Consider the following 19066-nt stretch of genomic DNA (forward strand, 5'->3'; position numbering starts at 1 on the left):
CTTCAGACTGATCTGAAGGCGTAACACCGATGCCAGAATACAAAGAAACTATAGCAGTTCAAGGCTGGAAAATCGCTTTCTGTCTCAAGCTCCTCAGTGTTGTCCCAGCATCAGCACACATCTCCATCCTGGGCCAAGCAGACCTCCATCTCTTCACAATGTCCAGCGCTCCAGCCAACCAGCCTGTCCTCCACCATGACCACCTCCTCTCTTCTGTCATCCACAACGAAGAGCTCACTATCCTCATCCTCTTCTCTGCTGAGCACCAAGAATACCCTCCTAATGAAGCCTTCACTTCATCTTCCAGTCCCATCCTCTCTAACCTCCTCTTATTCCCATAATCCTTTACTCTCTTACTCCAAAATGTCATCCAGTGCCGCCCCACCTGTCTGCTCCTATCAGTCACCTTCAATGGAGAATAAAACTTGCTCAAATGAAAAGAGAGAAGCTGAAGACATGCATTTCACACCTGAAGGGCTGCTGGGAGCAGCATCTAGCGAGGAACCTAGACAGGTATAGAATGATTTCCCCTTGCTTTATAAAACTGCAGGTTTTGCTAAATTATTTTATTCACTTACACAAATTTGTATTTGTATTAATTAAAACTCCAGCACTTTTAACATAATGCTGTTTCTTCAAATTTGTTTCTACTATTAAAAATCATATTTGCTGCACAGAAAGCACATTATGATTATGTATGATTTTAAATGTGCAGCACTTAATTTAATACTTGTTTTTAATTTACAAATACTCGATAAGACTGGTATTTTCTTGGGAAATGCATATATATTTAATTGTAGTCTCTTGTTTATCTGTAATCTTAACAGTATGCCATACGAGAAAGCATTGAGGAGGATGACCAGATGCCTGTTTTGAATATGGATTTAGATGGAGAGGGGAGCAGACTTTAGCTCCTCTTGAAGAGTTTGGGGTGCTTGGAAGCAAGTGAGGATGAGCGTCTTGTGGAATTGAGGGAGAGAAAGGTGAGTCGAGTGAACACAGTTCAGGGTTTGTGTGAATCTAAGTAATAGTTAATACTGTGCTAGTAATAATCACAAATTATTTATTTTTAGCTTTGTTTATATGTATTCTTTAGTTATTATATTTAGTGTCAGTGTGTGTATTTCGTATAAATAGTAATGTGATTTCTAATACAAATATTCTATACAAATTTTCAGCAGCCATAACTTCAGTCTTAAGTGTCACGTGGTTCTTTAGGAATAATTTTAATTTGCACCTTTGTTGCTAAAGAACAAAAATTAATCGCTTGTTGTACTCTCAATTGTAAGTCGCTTTGGATAAAAGTGCCTGCAAAATGACTAAATGTAAATATAAATGTAAATGTAAAGAAACATTTCTTATTAAATTAAAAACAGCTTTTTTCAGGATTCTTTGAAGTTCAAAAGAACAGAATGTATTTAAAATGTACATTTATAAATGTCTTTTCTTACTATTGATGAATTTAATGTATGTTTGCTGAATAAAAGTTTTAATGTTTTTTTAACTTAACTACTTCAAACTTTTCAATAACATAGGTGCATCTCTAAAAATGTGAAGTTTTAAATTTGTATTAAACTTTTGTATGAAACTTTCATATATATTTAGAGCTTACAGCACATAAAAGTCAAAAAGAAGTGGAATGAAGCCTCTTATGAAACAGAAACAATGTCAGAAGCATCTTAAATGGGCTAAGGAGAAAAGAACTGGACTGTTGCTCAGTGGTTCAAGGTCTTATTTTCAGATTAAAGTAAATTTTGCATTTAATTTGGAAATCTGGAGTCTGGTGGAAGAGTAGAGAGGCACAGAATCCAAGCTGCTTAAAATCCAGTGATGATTTGAGGTTCCATGATGTAGTACCAGTAGAGGTGATGGTCCATTGTGTTTCATCAAGTCAAAAATATGTGCCTTCCGTTAGGTGAGTTTGGAGCACTTTTATGCTTCTGTCTGATGACAAGTTTAATGAAGATGCTGATTTCCTTTTTCAGCAGGAGCTTAGCACATGCCCACAGTGATAAAACCTCTTCCAAGTATTTTGATGACCATGACATTACAGTGCTTGATTGGTCAGCCAGCATGACTGACCTGAACCCCAAGGAATCTGTGGTATATTTCCATGAGAAAGATGATGAAAAACAGTCGATCAAACAATAAAGACAAGCTGAAGCCTCAGTTGGATTGTGAAAATCAATCTAAGGCTATATGTAAAAGTTTACATTTTTAAAATACGCTTTTTCACAATATTCTATTGTTTTAAAGACGCACATGTACATGTATTGGTTTAAACAATTCTTAAACCAGATGACGAATAGATCAATTTCAACTGTGATCGAATTCACAGTTCTTTTGTTTGTCCTTCAGAACAACCTGCTGAATATATGGTGTGCTGCTCCCTTGTCAATAAGAGCTGTACCCCGGGTCAGAAGGACTGGGATAAGAAGAGAAGTGTGTGGGTCACTATTAAGGTTCTGGCCACAGAGATTACCACAGAAGACACTGAGTTTCTCCTAAAGGTTGTTTTTGACTGTGTGAGTGTGTGGGGGCTATGTTGTCAAGTGTTAACATATAGTTTGTGTATTTGTATTGGTTTTAGGTTGCGGTGTATACTAGGCAGGAACTAAACATTCGTATCACAGCCAACTTCCTGCTGGCACTGGCGCCCATCTGCCTGGTTCTAAGCCGCATTTGAGAAGGTATTTTTGTGCTGCTGTACAACTGCCATCTGATTGGCTGAGGTGGCAAGAATCTATATTAGTGTGAGTTTTAATATTTGTTTTAATATATGTTACTGCTCTAAGAAATTATCACCATATTTGTACTCATACCGTGTATTCATATGTTGAATATGGTTTTATCATATTAGTTTAAATAAGGATTTTGTTTTGCTCTTACTTCTATTCTTTAGTTTTTCATGCCTTTTAAATGTTTTTGTGCAGTGTTTCAGTAAATCTTACCTTCCTGCCTGAAAAAAGCTCTGTCAGATAAATTTAAGTGAGTTCACTGAATATCAGCTGGCGAAATACAATACACGGAAGCATCGCTGCAGCAAACACAACTTAAGAAACAAAAGAAAGGAGAGGTAATGTGATCAAAAACTTTTTACAAAAACATTTACATTTTTAAGACATAAAATACTAGATTGTGTTGCACACCAAACTTAATTTCTTTTAGACTTTCATTTCACATCACTTTAAAAATACTCTTCTTTCAGAAAACTCATGAACAATGGAAAAATGGGGGTGATCTTGCCAGAGTCGATGACTCCATTCTCAAAAATATGTGAGCTTTACTGTGTTTGGTTTGATGTGTTTGATATCACATAACATTTGTAATTACTATTGTACATTACTTTTCTGAATATCTTATGATACAGTTGGAGAGCCAGAATCGGGATTCGTAAAAGGATAAAAAATAGAGTGGAATTCAACTCCAGAAGATGATAGCGCCACATCAAAGAGTCTGCAGAACATGTCATGGCCATTCTGGGAAAAAAAGTTAATCCTACAAGTTGGCATATTTGTCAATATTTTTTATAACTGATTGCTTGGTCCAGTAACCTTCCAGTCATAAGTGAGTATTTGTTGTTCTGTCTGTGCATGCAGATACCCGAAAGGATCTGGAAGGCCTTCTTCAGAGTGGTCTTAGTGGGGTTTGGGAGGAGAGAGAGAGCTGAAAGCCACGTGAAACTTTTAAGCAGTCTCTGACACATGGGAATGCAAACTGAGTCAGTGAGGGAAACAAAGCTGCCACCTGGGGAGAAACCATCAAAGGTGTGGCATTGACATGCACTGGGTCCATAACTGATTTATAGATTGATTATTTACTCAGACATAAGTGTATGGTGTTTTTTGTAATTGCAGTGATGGAAAATCTCTTCCTTTATGGCAATGCTGAGGAACTCTGAGTGAACATGACTTCTGTGGGGCATCAGTGAGTAAACATCATACTAAGATCCTCAACAGACTGACTTCCAAAGCTGAGTGTCCCTTAATTCTGGGGCTTTTTGAACACTGGAAAGGTATATAACATGATGAAAAGTCATTTACAGGTTTAGTGTGTGTTTCTTCACAGAATCATGCAATCCAGAGCAGACAGTTTCCTTTTCGCTTTCTGTCTGCATATAAAAGTCATTTTGGAGCCTAGTAACGGTGTTATGTTACATTAGTACTATCATTCTCACAGTAAAACGATAAGCTGTGAAATGATAGATGTTATATTTATAGACTGGTTATGTGTATTTTAGGAAAATAAAATATTTTAATTAGCAGAATCTACATTAATCTAAATGAGAGAGCACAGTGTCTCTCATAGACCTGTACCTGAGGAAGTTTGAGTGGACCTTTTCTCCCTCTTTCAGCTGTGTGGCCTAGTGTCATAGGTGCTGCTTGGTGGGAGGTCTTACAAGGGGTTGGCAAGAAATTGCCAAAGAGCAAACGGTTTAAACAGTACAAAATGGGAAACAACAGCAATTTAAAGAGTATTTGAGGATTGCAAATTTGAGCATTCCCTTCGCCTCACGCTTATTTAATACCAAACGCACCCCCAAAAAGCAAAAGTGTGTATTTCTGGAATATCAAGTATAATAATAAAGAAATCATTTACATAGTATTATTATTTTAGGATCAAAATATACTTATAATAATAAACATTATACTATAACAATTTAGTCTATTTTACTGCTGGGTACTGATATTTTACTGCTTCATTTTGCACTTTGTTAGTCAGAGGCTGCACACTCCAGAGCTTCTATCAAGCATTGCTGTGCTTTGGAGAAAGCTACCAGATTTCCCCAAGTATAACATCCCGCTCCCAGGACGCACTCAGATCTGTAATACTAATTATTCAGAGGATCGGACTGAGTGGTGCAGCTGATGTCTGCTTGCCCCTGGAAAGCACAGAAGACATCGGGAGTGAGAATAAAACTCTCTGCATCGTCAGTTAACAGAATCTTATTGTTTTAAAGTATGAAAATAAGACAGCTGTACTTTATATATTTTTCAGAGTGACTGACTGTGGATTTGTAATTTTGTTGCATAATAGAAATTAGGTCTAGTATAAATTAAATTTATTGTAAATTCATAATGCTCGTATAGGCAAGAAGCTGCAGTACTTTTATGCATGATGATTAACTACTGTAGTGAGATTCCGAAATACATAAAGACATGAAGGCTCTCCAGAGGTCAGATGTGAAGTCTGGACATCATTTTGTATAATGAGACAGCAATGAAGCAATGGTAAAGAATTTCTTTTGCTGCGAATATACACAAATTACAAGTATGGAAAGTTACATATCCATCTTGTACTTCAATGCTGTTTGATGTTGTTCTTAAGTACATTATTTTTTGATAATGTGCTTTTTGTTTTATTCTCTTTTGTCTCTCTCTCTCTGTCCTCTTTTCTCTCAGGATTTGAATGATGACAGTGTACAATCTGAATTCATGTCTTCAACGCTTGTTCGCTACCAAGCTTAACTGAACAAAAGACAAAAGGTGTGAGCACCTTATGTGTATTTCGTCATTCCCAGAATCGTGGTTACAGTTATTTTAAATGACATGTCTGTTAAAACGTCTCTGCCAGCTGATCAGAGTAGTTGTGTTTGAAAATAACTAAGCACAGACAGCAGTTTAATGTCAGACATCAATGACTATCGCAAGATATCAATCGGGATGCTGTTGCGATAGATGTGCTGCTTGGAAACATGTATGTTTTGTGAAACTTGTTCTCCATTTTTTCGTGTCTGCCCATTAATGGAAATGTAGCAAAAATTGTTGTAGGTGCAAATAAATACTATATTGTTTGGTTTTAAACAGGTCTCCCAAATGAAAATGTGAAATACAAACTGAGCTCCAACACTGTAGAGCTTTGGGGGTTTAGTGAGCAGATCCTGAAAAGTAAGATCTATACATGAATCTATGTCGTACTAAATATATTCTTCTTGTTGTTAGAAAAAGAGGATAGATTAGATCTACCACATATTTACAACATCTGCAGTTCTTTACAATTTCGAAAATTCAAAGGCGCTTGGCAAAATGTTTTTGAAAGATGTCTGATGCTCACAATGGTTGCAAAGTATTTAGCCAAACAGTAATGAGAAAGATATCATTGCTCCAGTCTTCTTGGGGTCATAATGTATACATCAGGTAAATTATTCTTTGTGCTTCAAGGGGGAAAAATATAATAATTATTATTATAATCATTGCTGAAAAGTTTTTTTGCTGAAAGTCAGTTTTAGGTATATATTTTCGTGTATTTTTACTTACTACTTTACTTAGAATCTATTCATGGCTGGAGTTTCAGATGTCTATTAGAGTTGTTCTGTGGTCGAGGGTTTGTCTCAGAGAGAGGCCCTCGAGGATGCTGCAGCATGGAGCACATGGACAGGAGTCTATAACATCCGCCAACACAGGGAACAAAACTGAACTGAGAGAACCGCTTAAAGTCCTCTCACTCCAGCAAATACCAAAGTTTAGGTTAACTATTAAAAAAAATTTGTTACAGTAAAATGTCAGTTTACTTTATGTTGGTGACTGTGGTCCAGTTATATATTCCAGTTAAACCAGACAGGAAAGAGTAAATAAATCTGGGCCCTTTCTTTCATAGATGAAGGTAAAAGTAGTGTTCATCTCTTTCTAATGCTCAGAGACATGCACGTAGAGGGATGTTCTGTAGCGTAGTGTGTTTCCTGAGTCAGGAGACGAGCCGCCTCACTACTCTACCTGAGGAAGTGAGCTGGCGCTTGGGCGCCACAGAGGAGGTGAGCGCCCAACTGTGCTGTGGAGCTCTGTCTGTCAGAGGTCTGTCGCAGCCAGCTGCTCGGGATCTCTGGGAGAGAGACACGGCCCTGCCGCCCCGCCTCCCTAACTGAGCTCAGCACAGCTGGGTAATTATGTCTATTTGTCTGATAGATGTGCTTTTTAGAAGTGTGGATACAGGTGATTAATGTTTAGACTCAATGCTTAATGTTAAACTAGATTTTAATGCTGACCAGAAGGTTGCAAGGTAAAATTATAGAGGCAAATTTAAACGCTACAGAAATTTGAGGATATGAAATTATTATTATTTAAAAGATTAATACATTACAAGAATGCAATAAATTGGATTAAAAGTAAAAGATATTTATTTAACATTAACATTTAACACTTTCTACACAAATACAGATTTTTTTGAGGGGAAGCACAAATAAAAAAATCGAGAAAAGTGGCCTAAAGAAGTAAGCCATGCTCTTTCCAAGAATAACCTGAACCGATGTGGGCTGTCCATCACTGAAATGGAGATTCGACAGTTTCAAGCTCTGTATCCAGACTCTGCCTAGAGCGATGTTCTTCTACTTCTATGTCACCTCGCTTCACCAGGTATACATTTATTTTATTATTTATCTGCTGGATTGAATTCATTTTGTAAAGCTGGACTGATTTACAGCCTATCATTTCTAATTAAATAATGGAAAATAATATCAACTGCAGTAAATACAGTACAGTGTTGTACATCACATGACCATCAATGTATGTTTGTATGTTGTCTGGTGCCAGTGGTATGGAGGACAGACTTTGTATAGAATCCAAAGAAGCTGAAGCTAAAATGAACAGCTTAAAACATGGATCCAGAATTAATCACTTCAAAGTGACAGAAAAGTGAGTTTAGTCTTTGTTTTGTCAGCACAGGAGTGTTCTGTTTTTACGCCTGTACTGCCTCATATTCTCCTAGTTATCCCCTGTGAATGGTGGGTGGTGGATGGAAAGCCCTATCTGAAAGATCTGAGAATCTAGGAGGCAGTGCTGAGGATATCTGGGAAACCATACAGCAGCCTTTGTGGAGGTCATGTTCAAATGCATGAAAAGAAGAGTTTATGTCAAAACTTCTTTGGGGCCACTAACTGCTTTCAAATACCAATATATCAACTGATAAGTGATAAAAGATATACGAAAGTCTGATTTAAAATAAATGGCCAAATTTAAAATATATATTACTTTTTTTAATTCAGTACTCAATTAGGATATTCTGCTTTCATGTCCTAAAATCTGTCAGCTTTGGATAACTATATGCTCAAAAACTGTATGCAGACAAATAGATTAGGTCTCACCTTTCTTTGACTAATTAGAAATTTAGTTTCTTCTTTCTCTGTTAATCTATTTAATGACGATGGGACCACGTGCGCTACCCTCCAAAAATTGTTTTTGCTTTTGCTTTTTTATTATTATTATTATTATTAATTTGTCACACTTTAGAAATTCCTTCCATCACAAAAATGTATTTTCTTATTTTGTAGGAGACAGATGAAGATGGATTTAGAGATTAATGAACAGGAAGTGCATCAGGAGCTGCCCAACAGCAGCAGTTTCTCATTTACAGGGCAAAACTTATTTCTTTGGCTACAGAAAAGTTCAGGAATGTCAGCAAAAAGGAGGAATTTGATGGTTGAGGGAAACTGAGAGGAAAGATCAGTTCATGGTAACTGTACATCTTATAAATAACGTTTGTTTTGGGTATGAATCTTCTGAACCAAGATTCAATCTAAATATCTCTGTGTCATCTATTTTATTATACAATTCTGGCCCAGGCACTCAAATCCTCTGTCAAAACAGAAAAGCCCTCTCTGTGTGATGTCATATCCTACTCTACAGATGTTAGCCAGTCAGCTTGCAGTGTTGAGCAGCTTTTCACGTCTTGTTCAGTGGATGAGGAAAAGAAAGAAGATGTGGAGCGCTTTTCCAAACACATCTTATAAGTAAGCAAGTATCTGATAAAATGCATCGTCATGTCATGTTTCAAGTCATTTATAACATTGTCTTATTGTACTACAGAGACTTGTCTGACTTCCACTTGAACTTGGAAATGACCGGAACAAAAGAGCCACTAGCATTGCTTATTGATAAGGACCAGAGACATGAGCAGTAGAGGTCATGCGCTGAATGGGATCCCCACAGCACATCCTTAAAGTAAGAGAGAGGAATATGCAATGCATAAAACACACAAACACACAAGCACACACACACACACACACACACACACACACTTAATGTAAATAAGCAGTTACAAAATGAACAAACTTTCTCATCAATCTGTCACTGTCCTCTCAGGTGTCTGTTTATCCTGGAGTGTTACTCAGAATCATCTCACAAAAACACTGTTAGCATAAGAAAAGGTACCGTGGTCATTTCCTCTGGGGCAGTCACTTTACCTGACAAGAAGGAGATTGTGCAGAAGCAGCCTAAGAGTTTGGAAAAGAAACTGAGTGACTGCTTTCTTGGGCAACCAGGTGAACCTGATTATTTGCTGCCTGGAATAATTAAAGAAACATTTATTTTGGCACGCTCTAGTACAATTATCATTGTGTTTCCCTTTAGCTTGTATACTGCTGATGAAGAAAGGCTCTAAGAGTCCACTACCCATTTGGCCTGTGAGGAGCGAAGAATTGCGCCTCCTTGAGAAGGTAAATAATTTTTAATATGTTTTTAAAGTTATCTACAATGTTATTTGCAAAAGAGGTGTGTTGAGTATACATTTTATAATGGAGTTTGTCATTTAGATGTGGTAAATGACAGCCTCCACTTTCCTCAGTCTCTGGTGAGTTTGGTGCAGCACAGTCTGCTGAGGCTGCAAGATCATATTGCAGAGCAGTGACTGGGAGGCACAGTTACCTGCCATCAGCTCTATTGGTAAACACACTGTGTATTTATTGCCCAGCGTTAACCACTAGCTACTTTTGCCATCAGCTACAATGGTGCAAGACATTGAGCTATTTCTGGCAGGAACTTATTAATTTAATGCAGAATTACATTATTAAATTTGGCCCAGGATTGCGGTTGCATATTGGATTGAATTTTTTTACTAACAAATTAATTTTTAAGCAATTAATAAATAATATATTGACCTGAAGATTTATGACATTATTTACATTTGTTTTGTGCAAATATTTGCATAACATTCTTTAAAATTGGTTTTAATTGAATGTATTGAAAACAAATATATTTCTTGTCACTTCTTCACAGGGACTGTGAGAGTTCACTCTACACTATACTGAACATATGCAACGATTTAAACTCCAGAGGTGGGCTGGTGGACTCACAGGAAATTCTTCTATATAGCAAGGCATCCAGAGAGCCGTGGTTCCCATGGCAATATTCTCACAGCAAACTTTGTACAGGTACAGCCCGGTGAAATATAAAGACATAAGGAGAAATCTATTATTTTTGATGAAGGAATAATTTGTCTATTGTTCTTCAATGTAGCCTGATTGATCACCCCATGGCTGGCGCCCTCTCGGGATGACTTCCTAATCTGACCTATATCCAGAGGTGAAGTCAGCCTTTGAACATCTGCATCTGAGTTCCATTGAGGAGAGTAGAACCAGAGGTCATCTGACAATTGCAGCAAAACAAGATACAAGTAAATCATGGTATTTTATTTGTTTAGAGGCAATATTTCTTAAAGGCTTAGTTTTAGTGTTTTTTTGTGTGTGTATATGTGTGGAAAAAATGTATCTTATGCATCGTGTTATTTATGAGAATTTATGATATGTCAACATTTTTTTTAAATACCATTGTTTTAGAGCATTCTCTAATTATTCTATAACCTTTTCCCTAGCCTACCTTGCAGTCAACTCAGGCTGAAGGCATTTCTTCACTCTGATGCTATATCTCCTGTCTCAACTCCCTGCACACCTGTCAGTGTCCTCCTGCTCTCTTCTGGATAGTTCAGCTTCAGAGACCAGTGGAGGTTATAAAACCCAGAAATGTCTCTTCTCTGTGCTCAGGGGATGGGCAGTAATCAGGAGCCTCTTGTGTTTTCTGCTGTCCACATTACTTCTTCTATGCTAATAAAAGTGCAGGGGCTTATTCACCAAACTTCTGAAACTCTACATTTTGTTTGCAGAAAGAGAGCTTTAAAGTTTTTAATTTAACAGTAGTATGTTCTTTATATATCATAGATTGTATTGATTGTTTTTCCTTTTATCCATTAAGGCTAAAAACATGGAGACTAACTAGGTGTTTAAAGATCAGCAGGTATTTTACATTTCTGTTGTTGTATTTTATAAACCAAAAGTACTTGAAAGTACTTAAAATAGTTTCATGTTCATAATGTGTCCTCAATGAGTTAGAATGTACTTTTAGCTATACAAATCAAGTTAAATTTATGTGGTAAATCAAATTCATATGTGTGTTTTTCAGATAACATGAAGGATTTTAAAGACTGTCTGAGTTTTCTAAAGCGCTACAGCCTTTCTCTTCTCCCAGTGGCCTGCTTTCTTGTACAAACGGCTCTAATGAACCTTAGACAGCCTGCCCATTTGTGGGCAGAAAGCATGATGAGAAATGGAGGAGTGCATGCTGTAAAATGGCTAAACTACAGATGCAGTACAAAGAATCTATAATAAAATAATGAAGAGTAATTAATAGCATACTAAAAATTATTAGCATGTAATTGTCACACTTGAGTATAAACAATTACTTTATGTCTAGGGCCTATATTTTTAAAGGTTCTAGGAATCTTCTAAGAAAGCTTTAATATTTATATGTATGTGAGTCTTTACATTCATATAAATCATAGCTTAGACTCTCATGCATTTTGTGCACACATTCTCCCATTTCCTAATATTACTTACATACTTTAATTTTTTTAAAACGCCATCAAGTAAAAAAAGTTTTACATTTTAATTATCTGTCAATTTTCTTATTTGGAATTCCATTTAATTACATAGACCTGATCGGACTTTAGCCCTATCTAGAGTCATGCCAGAATTAACCTAATCTGACCTAATGACTTCATTACTACATGTGGCAGAGCTTGGATTGCCCTGACTCATTCAAATATCATCAAAGTCAAAACATTCAAAATACAGATAATTAGAGTTTGCTGTAGCAGCTTTGCAGCGCTCAGAAACCCACCTTCCCAGCTCCACCTGTATAGATGTGCTAAGGAGGTGACGTAGTGAGCTGTAGGGGTTGGTGTCATGTGGCAGCATTTTCAACAGCATTGTTTCTTACATACCCGCACAGCATGTTGTGATGTATTTGCAGTAGTAAGCCTCTCTTTCTGCAGCTAGCATAGGCTACTGTCCTGTTTTTTTTACAGAGCTGTCTCACGCAATTGCGCTGAACACCTCTTAATATTTTAAAGTAACGTTTGTGATCAGTGTTGTAAATACAATTTAATCCAATTGATTTTAGTTAAGGTCTTTTTGGAAGCATAAAGAATGTAGCTTCACCTTCACAACGAAAGTCTCCAGAATACGGCACTGGCAGCAACACTACTGTTTTTTCTGCTCAGTAAACTGGTTTCTACCTTCCACTCTGAGCCGAGTTGTGTGGCTGTGAGTCCTGATGGAAAACTTAGTAGCAGTGGGGGACCGAGACGGAACACCCACTTCCTGGGCATACAGAGACTGACAGTGGTAGTTACATAAAAATTAAAATTCTTTAAAGATAATTCAGTGGAAATTAAATTGAGCTTTTGTATTATTTTTTGCAAAACAGGAAGAGAATACTGATGAGTGAGCGTGTGACATTCCAGATGCATCTTCCTTGAGGAGCTGGGCACAACCTCGTTTGATGGGCAGGTGGAGGTGGGATGTTGCGAATGGTTGCAGGTCATTTTTTTTCTCACAAAATGCATGGAAACACAAATGAAATAAGACTAACTCAAGGAAAATATTCCATCATATTAAGAACTAAAGCCAGGTGAATGCTCACACCAACAAGATCACAAGGGATGTGATGTCAATAGTCCAGACAGAAAACTCTTTACTACTGTCTCACTTAGACTTAAAATTTGAAGGTAAAAGCAAGAAAGCCTGATTATTTCTGAACTACATGTGGTGTTGTGCTGTTGTTTTCTGAAGTATTCATCATCTGGTGTGGCTGCATCAGGTGTATTAAATGAAGAGCACAGAAGGGTTTCTTCCTATGAATCCTTCTCCTCTGAACTGTGTGAACTTTGACCTTGAGGGTCAGCTCATGGCAGTGGGGTGCTGGGATGGAGGTGTTCGGGTTGTGGAACTGGCTTGAACAGAAGAACGTTACGTGAGGAATGTGATACCAAAGACATGTTATTAAAATAAATGGGGAATAATTTGTCTTCCTTAGACTCTGCAGGTCATGAGAGCTCGCGCGGAGTGTGTCTTTCCTGCTCCTTCATGTTGTGCTCAGGCTGTCTGTCAGAGAAGTGCGTGCCTAATGGTGACAGCAGCTTCTTGTGTGGGAAGTTATCATGCTCACTGCTGCCCATCGCGCAGTCACTAAACTTCCTGCAGGGGAGGAAACTCTGCTGAGCGCTGGGACATGACAGTGTGGTGAGGAACATTATCTGACAGTCTTCAGTTCTTAGAGATTTTGCCAAAGTGATTCGCCTCTGCCATGCATCCTGACATTTATTATTGACTGGGTATTTTTCTGTCTAGGTTCATGTATGGTCTGGTGGTCTTGGGAAAAACTATTACATGGTAATTGGGAGAGGAAAAGGTACTTTTATGTTCTTAAATAAATTGTTCCTATTTTAGTATTTTTACTATTTATGAATGTTAACAGCCTGAACCGCTTGATTTATATGACTTCAAACTGACTTTTTTGTTTGACATTAATTCATTCTGCTATCTTAAACTTTTACTGAACTCGTTTGTGTATATTTATATGTTTTAAATAATTTAAATTTAGGAGATTGAAGTATTTGAATTAAAGAATTTTAAAATTCAGATTTAAACAGAGAAAATCTTCCATCAATGCCATTAGTCTTCTGATATAATGCATCTTAAAGTGCAAAGACGGCTCTTGATTTATTTCATTCCTGTTAAAGTTTAAGCTTTCTCAAACATCACCGTTATTATTTCCACTCTCCTTTGTAAGTACAGAAGGCCTAAGACTTCAGACATCCAAATACCTTAGTTAAGTACCTTTGTATAGATGATGTTATTTAATCATCATTTGCAGATACTATCACTGCAGCAACAAAGCCACTAGACATAGAAATGAAGTATTAAAGCCACGCCCGTTTGTATTGCAATCAGAATATAAAGGCTAAAAAGTTATCATGAGGACAAAAATAAAAACAAGTTCAATTTAAAAAATCAGGTAAATAAACATTTACATCCAGCATCATGTCAACCTTATACACATTCTTAAACCAAGTTATCATTCAGTAAAATATGCAGAGAGAACTGTAAACTCATCCCAAAATGCTTTGTGCTGCAGGAGAAGGTTTGGTCCAGTAAGGACCTCCCAGTGTCCATGCTCTGGCCTCATGTGGATGAAGGTCAAAGAACAGAGCTGCTGATGTCAAAGTGCGTGATCACCGTCTCAGAGTCTGGGAAAGACAAGGAGATAATCCAGAAAAAGCTTGTGCTGATAGGATCTTGGTGTGCAGAAGACCTATTCTGCCCAGCACAAAAACTCTACCTGCGCTGGCTTCAGCCTGGTCAGTGTATGCAAATATTTCTTAGATGTTTACCAGTTTTTGCAAACTCACTTGATCTTATTTTTACATCTGATTGTTTTGGGATGATCTTTTAATGTAATTTATTTCATATTAGAAAAGTTTCTAAGTATTTTGAATATATTTGGTTGTAATAAAAATCTCCTTTGTTTTAGATGACTTCACTCATTGCCCTGTGGTTGAAGAATAATTGACTCTAAGCCCTGATTAATCGCAGCGTGATGTGTGTATTCTGAGAGGTCACAATGGAGGGCCATGCCTTTGCCTTCAGTCCTGATGAGAAAGAGTTGCTCTCAGAGGAAAGATCAGGTACTTTCTCCACTGAGAATGTGTGTATTACTGGAAGAAATGTAAAGGGAAACAATTACTTCCTGTCACACTCATTTTAAAACCCACTCTTTCTAATAGGCTTGATGATATGGAAGATACGTTTCTCTCCAGTTCTTTCCAAGACAATTTCAATTGCCACGGAGACTGATTACAGGATGTGCCCTGACATCATCTGCTGTGGTGGAGAAAAGTCATTTACAAAGTGCTGTTTTTATTTTATCATTTTATTAACTGCTGATTCTGGACTGCACTGAATATTACAAAACTTCTTCCTCACACCTCAGCTCAGCTGCTCCAGTGACTGCAAGATGCTGATGTGATATCCAGACAGGACGTTTACTGAGAGAGATCCTCTCTCTAGTTCATCTCTGACACATTGTGCTGTTGGGTAAGATACGTGCCATTGAAAAGACAAACAGAAGTGTAAGCTGTTAACATTACTGTTTTAATGTCTTTAGGAGGAGTATGTAATGTCAGGCTCTACAGATGGACTGCTGATGGTTTGGAAGTGGGAATCAGGGTAGAAATCACCAGGATCCAGGCCCACAAGTCACGTCTCCATCACTGCACTGTTGTCTCTCAGCCAGGTGCACTGACTAATACACACAATGGATAAATATGGATATGTAGCTTCCTCATATAGAAAAAATCATAGCAAAATAATTTTTTGCACACAGATCTGGAAAAAGAATTTAAACCGGAAGACTTACTGGTAGCTTCAGCATCAGAAGATGGCACTGTTAAACTCTGGCATCCACTGCAGGTAACAGCTTTTCATTAATAATTCATTTATTTACATAAAAACCTGTGTTTAAATAATTTCCAGAGATTAATTCTAGGCAAGTATAATATATCGATATCATACAGGTCATCAGTTGATGTTAAATTTAAGTGTTTTATTGTTATTTATAAGAGAAAGCAAAGAATTTTAGTACTGTGTAAATTTTTGCCCAATACCAAATGTTTTTTCTTATTGACATCAAATGAAAATAATTTTCATCTTATCTACATCATCCAGAATTTGAATACCAGTGTATTCCTAATATATTCTAATCCAATTGTTTTCTTTACAGGTACAGCATCACAGTACTTGTACGGTCACAGTGCAGAAATCCAGTCTTTAGTGTGTAAAGAGGATGGACCACCAGAGTTCCTCACTGTCTCAGTGGATCGCTCCTCAGGTCCTGGAGCATCGTCACAGCAATGGGTACAGCAAATGGTCAAAAAATCATGATCTAAAATCATTAAAAATTCACTTAAACAGTTTTTTTCCTGTAAAAGTAATGCATCCAAATGTAGCATTTGATTAGTATTAATAACTTGCCTTTTTGTATACATTAATCTACAGAAAGCCCTCGCTGTCAGAAGGGCAGTGTCAGAGCTCTGTGTTTCTTGGGTACTGATGATCTCATGGTGTGTGGTTATGACACAGGCAGATTAGAGATATGGCATCAGAATTCAATGGTTTACTGGAAGAAGGTAATCAAGAACTATAATTATTACTTGTTAATACAAATACAAAGTCTTTCATCTGGAAATGTCAGAGTGTAGAGCTCTGTGTGTGTTGTTTGAAGGTCAGTGATGGGAGCTTATGTGCGGTCACTGAGATGCCTGGACGACGAGCTGGCGGTGAGTTGCAGCGACTGCTCTGTATGTGTCTGAAACTGGAGCGGGACTCCAAGAAGTGCATTGTGGGGTAATGATTTTTAACACACACACACATATATTTCATTATCTTTAAAAGTGCATTTTGCTGTAATATTAATACTAGTGTAATGTATACTTTTGTTTACATTTGTTATTTTTTTTATGGATAATTTCAAGTAAATTTACATTTATATAAACAAAATTGTGTCTATTTTTATTATTTTATTATTGGTTGTTTTTTTGTTTTCTTCTAGACTCAATAATGTATCTTCATACAAAGTGGAGTCTCCTGTGAGCTTTTTGTTCTACTGTGGCAGTCTGTTTGGAGCATGTACGGATGGAAAAATCATTGATGTGGTCTCTACTAAAGACTGGACCAAAGAATCTTATAAGTAAATAAACACAAATTTTATACATGTAGAAGCTGTCCCTATAGCACTCCTCTATTAAATATTTTTAACAAGTAGTAATGTATGTGTTTTATTGTAGCTGGGCAAACGAGGTACGTCCTCTCGGCGTAATAGAGAACGATAGCAAAAGTTTTTGGCTTTTTGGACAAAAAAAGAGCATACTGTACCTTGGCATCCTTGTAAGTTCATCATCTTTAATTATCATGTGATATTGACATTGGCGGTGAAAATTGTTATTTTAATCTGAAACGATCTCTTTCAGATGTCTGTGAATCCAAGTGGATCTCACCACATAAATTTTTGTGAAGATGCAGTAGGCCAGAGCCTGGAAAACTTAGAACGAGAGGAGGAAGAGCAGGAGAATCAGGAGGAAGAGCAGCAGAATCGGGAGGAAAATCAGCAGAATCAGGAGGAAGAGCAGGAGAATCAGGATGAAGAGGAGGAGAATGAGGAGGAAGAGCAGCAGCAGCAGCATCAGGAGAAGCTGAGTGAGGAACAGCGGAGGGAGAGACGTAAAGGCAATCCAGAGGGCAGGAGAGGTCAGCTCCTGGATCACAGCTGCAGCGGTGAAGAACAGTAGACCTGTTTTAATGTTCTGATTAGGAATTGTGTGGGTGATTTACAGCACACAAACAAAACATAAAAGTTAGTGGTGAAAAAGCTTATTTTGTTATAAAATGTAATGCATATTTTTACATCTTTGCAGATTGTAAAATGATACGTCAATAAAAAATATATTTTGTCATTTGGCTAAAAATCTCAAACAATAAGCCATTCCTTTTAGTAGTCATAAAGTGAAATAATTATTGATTTGATTTGTTTTTAAGTCACATTGGGTTTTTGTTTTTGTTTTTTTTGTTTTTTTACAGATTTTTGTGTGTGTGGCGATTGTAAAGGGAACATGTGGTTTAATCAGCCTCCTAACCTGTCCACCTGGACTCAGAGAAGACCGGCAAGTATCTTCATATTCTCTCATAGATATGATCATATGTCAATCACGTGTTTCTGATTGTTTGTGTGACTGGTCTGTAGGTGCACACAGACAAAGTGAGTGTTCTGCGGCTTACAGAGAGCCTCATCATCTCAGCATCCCATGACAGAACGGTCAAACTGTGGGACAGACAAACTAAGAAACAGGTATTTTAACTCTTGCTTTTATGTGTGTGTGTGTACCAGTGTTTATTTCTGTCTGCTTTCTGTTGTTTGCTCATTTTCTGTATTTCACAGGTGGGCATGTTTGTTTGTGGAGGCCCTGTCCAGGTGCTGGAGGTGAACCTACGTGACCGAAGGAATTTGTTTGTGCTGATACACAGGGTCAGCTGTACTTCCTGTCATGGAAAGGTTGATTTCTGGAGCATCAGGGATCAAAGGCCTAAGCCTTTATTTGAAGAATGTTTGATTTAATAATAAATTTGGCAACCATTTAAATGTTTAAATACATTAAGTAATTTTTTAAGCATGGTACATCCTTTATGTATGACAAGCTTGTTTTGGTAAATGGGTGAATAATTATGTTCCTTAATTTTGCACTTTTTAAAATGTTTGGTGTTTTGAAGCCTTTGGGAGTGACAGAAGGGATTCCAGGGATAATTTCTATTTATTTTGTTTACTCTTGAAACATCCAATGTACATCATACAATTATGCAAATATATAACACCTTTCTATATCTATAAACTGATCACTGGACACTAAATTTGAATACTAGATTCAGTAGTAGTTCCTGTTTTTTTTCTAAAATTTATTGCATTTAAATGAAGGAGAGCATCAAATTTCCCAATTGTTTTAGAGAACATTCTTGTGATCATCTCTAATTCATTGCAGTTTGTTTTAAATCTGAACATTCTTAGTTGCAGGAAAAGTTATGGGATTTACTATGTGCCTTGTCTCAGTTATTAATACAGATAGCCTGTATATATAATTTCCTTTATTTATGAATGCAATAAAACCACAAATTCTCATTCTGTTTCTTTGTGACTCCCAATAGCCTATATGACTTCTTACTAGGATTATTTCACCCCAAAATGAAAATGATGTAATTAATTACTCACCTCACATTGTTCCAAACCCGTAAGACCTTCTGTTCATCTTCAGGACACAGATTAGGATATTAACGGCACACAGCAATTAATGGCAGAAGTTTCTTTCTTGGTTGAACTTTTTTACCACCTTCACTAATGCTTGTTTTTTTTTTTTTTTTTTTTTTTTTTTGCAAAAGGTCCCACTTTACGTAATGGTCCTACATTTTCTCTTGTAAAGT

At 37.0% G+C, this 19066-nt stretch overlaps 1 pseudogene; it reads left to right on the plus strand.

Annotated features, from left to right (window-relative positions):
* Positions 1-18362, plus strand: LOC122327254 (annotated as a pseudogene).
* Positions 18363-19066: the final 704 nt, after the last annotated feature.

The sequence above is a fragment of the Puntigrus tetrazona genome, chromosome 2 (genome assembly GCF_018831695.1).
Source record: "Puntigrus tetrazona isolate hp1 chromosome 2, ASM1883169v1, whole genome shotgun sequence".
In the NCBI taxonomy this organism is placed as follows: domain Eukaryota; kingdom Metazoa; phylum Chordata; class Actinopteri; order Cypriniformes; family Cyprinidae; genus Puntigrus; species Puntigrus tetrazona.